The following is a 7,413-nucleotide window of genomic DNA, read 5'->3' as shown; positions in this document are numbered from 1 at the left end:
TGGTAAACATTGTTTTTGCGTTTTAATTTTTTTTGTTTTTATGTATTATTTATATTTTCTATTTTTGTTTTTATATGTTATTTATATTTTATGTATTATTTATATTATCTATTTATATTTTCTTTAGTGTGAATGTTTTGATATTTATGTAATTATAAATTGCCCATATTTTTAATAAATTTTTTAATAAATTGTTTTTGTTTCACAAAATCTTGAATTGCTGCCAAAAGATTATTAACTCAGCGGTCTTGTTTAGAAATTTATCTAAACGGGACGATGCAAGAAGATCCATCGACCGTCCATAGATGGCGTAACAGGCGTTTTAAAATTATATTATTGCTAATATTGAAGTAGAGACATTGTAAATAGTGTTTAGATTCCGCTAATCTTCGTCTGATATGATAAAAATATAAATAAAATATCTATATAATTAAAAACATCGCCACTATTTTTGTACATTTTAGATACCATTTGATAATTTTAAGCTAACATAAAGAAATAATAAAAAAGTAATGTAGTTTCTTTATAAACTACTAAATTAGTATGCAAACATTTATTATTAAATAAATAAAAAAAGTGTTTTATCGGATAATATTACATATTTTCATAGAACTTGAAGTGCTCAGGTCTGAATTTAAATGACATATAATATTAAATGAATTTAGACATTTTGTTAACGTTGCTGATATTTATTTTAAGATTGGAATTTACATAAATGAAACTAAAAACAATATTACGATATTAATTCAGTAGTATGAAATTCAATTTGAGTTCATTTGAATGAATATTTTGAGTCAGATTTAAAATGTAAATATTTTTAATGATAATAAACGTATTTAAAAAAATCACGCAAGTTTTGCAGTCGTTTCCAATTTCTCTTCCATTAGATCCTTCGACAAGCGTGAACTAAAGTATAAAATTAAAATGTCTGCAAAAATAAAAATTTGGCGAATTGGTTACGTCGTTTTTTACATCTGTAACCATTCGTTGTCTATTGCGTTTTAATTTATATCTTGTCTTGATACTAGTTTTACCCCTGTTTTTGTCCGGTTCAAACATTTTTTTTTGGTCATTGTAGTAAAGCATGGGATATGCAAAAGGTTTTTTTATGAAATATCAACATTAAATTGTATGGTTTCATGTTATGTATCATGTCACGTATTTAATTATAACTACTATTACCACAATTCATTATGATTATATTAATAATATTATTTAGAAATAAATATTCTTGGATTTTGTATTTCCCCGTTTCTAATTAATATTATCTTTAACGTAATAGTGTCAGGTTATTAATAAGGCATACATCATCAATGTAGAATTTTAATTTGAATACGCTTAAGGTTATTTGTCAATTACATAGCATAGCATATTTTGTTATAAAAATATTTCTATGCTTAATTATTAACCTTGATTAATAGGTATAACAAATAAAAGTAATCATATGCAAGTTAATTTTATTCTGCAAAAGATACTAAAAAAATATAATTAAGACTCTAATATATTTTTTGCAATAATGACATCATTGCATTTGTATTGGGAAAATGTAGAATTATTAACGGTATTTGTTTAGGGGATTCCCATCTCAAGAGTAATTTATTCAATTAGTTTTTTTTTGTGGTATATGGCAACTTACCAGAGAGTGTCCAAAGCTACTTCATTTATTCAAGATTGCGGAAAATTGTTTATTACAGACGAATGGAGAATAAAATATGTAATTGAAAATAAAATCATATCTTACGGACATCGTGTTTTGCATTTGTATAATATAGATAATTTAATTACATGATTGTGATTGAATGAAAGCATTTTTTTGACAAAAGCACACATTTGAAGCACATTATTACCCCGCTGATAAATTGGCATTTATCAGCGGGCTGGTGGGCGGTGCTCTTTATTGCACGAGTACTGCTACATAGCGGAAGTAGCTGTATATTAGTTCTTTTCTTACTTAGGATGTACTTCCGCAAAGTAACGCCTGAATCCATTAGACATTATTACGTCTTCAAATAAATCATTCAGGTTCAGAAAGGATTTAGAAAAAGAGGGGGATCATTGGTAACAGATGAAAAAGTTTTAAGATTGTGAATGAATGCTATTCATATACCAATAGTTTCTGATAAGATTATGTTATTAAAAAGCGTTTTAAAAATTCGGATGACTACGTAATAAAATTAATTATTTTTTACTATCTGTCCCTGCAGTCAGTTGTACTGTCAGAAGTGATTGTGTTTATAGATTGGTGGTCGTAAATACGTGTAAAACCTTCAAACCTTTTTGGTGTCAAAAGATCTTTACATTTACCCCTTTGAAGCTTTTACATTATGAATAAATAATGTTTACGAAAAAAATAGATCGATGTGCGATGTCTGCGGTTATGTTTACTGGACATGTAGCTACAATTTGCAATAATTAGCAAAGTATTCATACATGCGAGCGTGCATAATGTACTTAGAACCATTTATTCATTTTTAATCTGCTTAGCAACGTCCATCAAATGCACATTAATCATAACTTGACGTTAATGACAGCCAGTTTAAATCAGATAGACAAGGAAGATATGCAAATACGAAGTGCATTATGGATAGTCTGTTTTTTTATCAAAGTAACAGCGAAGTGTGTTTACAATGACCCGATATTTGGGTCCTAAATTATGATTTTATATAGGGTCATCGAAAATTGGTATAAAATGTTTAAAGTTTTTTTTTGACAAAACACCTCTAAAACGTTTTACTCCTACATTCAACTGCCCTAAATATTATCGATCGACTATTAAAAAACAAATGAAAACCGGTGACACAAAATGTCTAGGGCAATAAATCGAAAGGCAACACCTTCATATTAGATAACCCTAAACACGTCGCACGCCCAAGTAACACAGTGACGGCCCCGCCTGGCCTCCGGGGCCCCGTCGAGTTTAATGAAAAAGCATCAAATTCCGTAATTGACGAGCGCGCCCGTATTTCCCGCCCGCCTTTGGGACGTACAATTTATTAATCAGAAATAATAATTCACAGGTAATGCCCTTTCGGTGCGCGTGCGACTCGCCGCGAGACCGATACCATCGTAATCGGAAGGGTTGACGGCCGGTCACACCAAAGAAACAATTACTAATTACACGACTAACTCAATCTTGTCTTCTCTTCTTATTTTGTTACTTTTAATTATTTTTTTATGATATGGAAGAAAATAAATCTAGTGTCGTTCGGATGTCTCGATTCTTTTATAGTTGTTTAATATGTTTTTATAGCAAATCGATAGTTTATATTTTACAATCATATATCTTATATAATATTAGGATTTCATACAATATTTTCTGCCTTGTATATTAGAAAAACCTGATATATGCATCGTGGCTTCTAGTATTTTTCATTAATTTCTATTGTGATTACCAGTGTTCTTTACTACCTAATATTTAACAGTATTTTATATTTTCTTTTAATATATGATTTAAGATTAATTGTTATGTTATCTATGTCCTGTAGTGGTTGTCTATTGGCTGTCACGGCGGTGATGTAAATGTAATTTATCAGAGAAATAAACAAGAAACGATTGACTTCCAATTGTGAACCATATAAATCTAGTAGCCACTATATCCGCTATTAAAATATGTCATCGTACGTATTTTATTCCATAATTATTCTATTAACAATATTACATATATATTAATGATACTCCATAATATAACAACATAAATAATATACTTTTGATATTTATAAATATTTATAATTATAGCACATTTAATTGCCTTTAAAGTAAATTAACAATTATAACAATAATAATACTAATTTTTATTTTTTTACTTGTATTATCTAAAAGAAGAAGTTAAATGGATCAAGAATATTTTTCCGTAACCACAGTTTAAGCGACGGTTGCACCGGGCGCACATAGATTTCGAGCAGTAAAACACGCGACCTCAAATCCCACGGCGCGGAGGTAGCGAAAGAGTTCGCGTTTTTTTAATTACACTAATCAGTTAATTCATTAAGGCGCGGCACTCGGTGTGCCTTCGGTCCGTTCACAAAATTTATGCGAAAGCAAATTATAGTTTTAAAATTTCTAAACGTCTAGATGCTATATGATGTATAAAGTTATCGACACACTGAGTATTGTAATAATTCTGTATGAACTAAAATAAAAAATATCATAATTTTTTTAGTATGAATTAACGCTGTTTGGATGTTGGCATTTATAGCTTCGCTGAATTTTAGTTCGCTGAGAGCTAAATGCGCTTAACCTTGAGCTAAACATTATCTTAATTCAAAGGCTTTCTCGGGGACTTTTATTAATTATTTCACCGGATTGAGAAGTTTCCATGTTTGTTTGATTAAATTGCATGGCAGACATGGTCTAAGAAAGACTTGACGTAGGGACTCCTGAGATGGAAACTTAGCCTGTGATATTATTCGAAAAGCGTTTAGCATTCCTATACGAGAGTTGTCCGAGAGAGTCGAACCTAGGCTAAACTGGTTTGTATCTGTATTATTTTATTGGTTTTGCTAAAATTTACAATAAAAAAAAACTTAAATCACGGAATAGGGGTAGTAAAAAAAACCAGGTTCCACCGAGATTTGAACTCGGATCGCTGGATTCAAAGTCCAGAGTGCTAACCATTACACCATGGAACCGATGATTGTACGACATCAGTATAGCTATCTGATTTGCGAGACGTTTTTTTAAACAGAATCTCCTTCAAGATAAATATTAAAAACATTAAATATTACTATTATTAGTATTATTTATTACTATTCTTAATATTTTTAATGTAAACTTACTACAATTATTACTTCGGTTGAAAATAAATGACGAAACAAATATTTGACACAAAAAATTATTATCAAAAACCTTTAAATTTTAGTAATTAATGACGATATTCCCATTTATTATTGGAGACACAACTTGCTAATGTATTTAATATTCTATGTTTTGAAGTCTTGAATGTTACAATGTGACATTAAACTGTCTTATAGATTGATTTTGATTTATATTTTGTTTTTGGCTAAGGCAACTCTTTTTAAAACCGTGTACATTTCATTGGTCATCGATCTTTGGATTATCATAAATATTTATGCTAATATAAATCAAGTTCAAATCGGACATATGCGTATGTCATTGACATTAAAAACCAGGTATTTATTTTTCAATTTTTGATTTGTAAGTAAACACGGTATGTAAATATAGGTTTAAAATGTACGGTTCCATGGTGTAATGGTTAGCACTCTGGACTTTGAATCCAGTGATCCGAGTTTAAATCTCGGTGGAACCTTGATATTTAACTACAGATTATCCCAAAAGCCCTTCACTTTTGTTTTTATATCCGCAAATGTTATTAAAGCGTTCTTGAATGTTGAACTATAAAAGTTAAGGAAATGTAAATTGTTTTCGATTGAAATAAAATATATTGAATTATTTTAGTAATAGTACTGTTTAAATTGTTTGTCGCGTACCAATGTGCTTAAAAGGTTGAGGAGGAACCACATGCTGTAATTAGACAGTGAGGCTTTGGTGACCTGCTCTTAAAATTAATATAAACATATCAGAGAGTTTTGCGACTGATTTCAGATATAACAACACAAAAAATACTCACTCGACTTTGAGGTGCGACATTTACTTTCTTTTAGAGACATTATTCAATCATAAAAATGTATATTATTTGTTTTTTTGCCACTGATTTATTTATTTATTTTATATTCAAAGAAAGCTTATAGATTGTTGACAATGTGGTAGGCTTAAATTAGACAGAATAGAAAAAAAACAGATTGGAAATTAGATAACTTTTAACCTCATAGCTTTTTGAGAGATCGAATCTGAAATAGAACCGCAGAAGAACCAAACTCGCCGATGTTGCTTAAAGAATTGCTCGTGCGAAGTGGCAATAGGCGGTGAGAATCATTTGTGCCGCTGACTGCTGCTACGTTGGCTGATTCTCGAGTGGCAACCACAAGCCAAGTGGCGAAGTCAGGCTACAAGCTAGTTAGCTAGGCCCTAGGAAGTCCGACTTCATGGTCAAGGTCACAGGAAATCGCTGGATGCGGACAATGCAAGATCGGAGATAGTTGCGATATTTGGAGGCCAATGCCTAGAATTGACGCCTGTCACCTGGTACGATGACAAGGATAAACGTCTATTAGACAAACGCAACGAACTAAAATTACGACAAATCTTAAAACTACAAAGCTTAGTGCTGTTAAAATTTAATTGTAAAGAATTATTTAATGTCATTTTTGTTTGTACGAAACAAGTGAACATCAAAACACAAGCTATTTAACTTTTAAGTGGTACTGAAACCACTGTACCGCGCCTCGGGTATGCGCGCGGCGAGGCAGGGGGAGTATCGTCCACTTCAGACAGTCCTCCGTCAACACTTATGGTTCATGATATTTCATGATGTTCATAAGATTATTCGGCCCCCAATTCGCCACCCATTCTTAGGGCCCGGTACAATGGTGCAAGCAAACAAAATTTATTTCGAATGTAATTTAAATATGAATATACAGTATATATAATAATTAACGAATTATAACAGTATTTTAATTAGAATTAGTGATACTTTTGTTAATACATCGTGTATTAGTGAGTCTACTAACCAGCTGTGGTTAGTTTAATAACAATAGCGCAAAGAAAAATATTTAATGATTTGAAAAAATGCTTGAAGCTAATTTTAGCAAAATATTATATTTATGTTTTATTAATTATTTAATGAAAAATAAACATGTAACAGTTCAAAAAAATTAAGAAAAATAAATGTGCGGTCTTAGCGTAAAACACGGTTTTTTTTATACAATCATTGTTAGCTATCCATTCAGAAAGGAAATTTAAGAAAAAAAAAATTACAAAAAGTCAGGTTCCACCGAGACTTGAACTCGGATCGCTGGATTCAGAGTCCAGAGTGCTAACCATTACACCATGGAACCGCTGTGAAGGATATACGAAAATAGGAGATAATCGTTTTGAAAGCTCTAGTCTAAAATAAATTTGTTGGAACTATTTATAAATTATCGACTTTATATTATATGATACAAATCTATGTACATATTATTCCTGTGAGTGAGTATTTCTTTCAAAGTATAAGTATTTTTTATAGTTATATCTTTAACTTTTGAATTTCAATCAACATTAAAAAAATATGTTATTAATTCCAGCAAAATAGATTTTCAATAATTATTATTAATGATCAATTTTAATATTTAATTTTTTAACAAAAGCAATTTGTAGACAAATCTTACTCAATTTATATTTTCCCTAAGGTTTTTATAAATAATTATTAGTACGTCCAAAAATAGTTTAATTGGTGTTTTTAATAATTGTGTTACGTCAGCTTGTTAACATTACCAACATAATTTTTGGGATAACATCTTCACTATTAGTAATACGACTGTTTCGAATAATGTTCTTGCATTTGATTAAAAGCAT

At 30.3% G+C, this 7,413-nt stretch overlaps 3 non-coding genes across 3 annotated transcripts; 1 reads left to right on the top strand and 2 right to left on the bottom strand.

Moving 5' to 3' along the window:
* Positions 1-4,556: 4,556 nt before the first annotated feature.
* Positions 4,557-4,628, bottom strand: TRNAQ-UUG (transfer RNA glutamine (anticodon UUG)). The gene has a single exon. It is a non-coding gene; the product is annotated as a tRNA-Gln (tRNA).
* A 566-nt stretch (positions 4,629-5,194) lies between these two features.
* Positions 5,195-5,266, top strand: TRNAQ-UUG (transfer RNA glutamine (anticodon UUG)). Its single transcript has one exon. It is a non-coding gene; the product is annotated as a tRNA-Gln (tRNA).
* Positions 5,267-6,842: 1,576 nt separating this feature from the next.
* On the bottom strand, positions 6,843-6,914 carry TRNAQ-CUG (transfer RNA glutamine (anticodon CUG)). Its single transcript has one exon. It is a non-coding gene; the product is annotated as a tRNA-Gln (tRNA).
* Positions 6,915-7,413: the final 499 nt, after the last annotated feature.

The sequence above is a fragment of the Battus philenor genome, unplaced genomic scaffold (assembly GCF_028537555.1).
Source record: "Battus philenor isolate CCGP_79_NKW_IND1 unplaced genomic scaffold, ilBatPhil1.0.hap1 SCAF_2, whole genome shotgun sequence".
NCBI classification, from domain to species: Eukaryota; Metazoa; Arthropoda; class Insecta; order Lepidoptera; family Papilionidae; genus Battus; species Battus philenor.
This window is presented reverse-complemented; position numbering and strand designations above follow the sequence as displayed.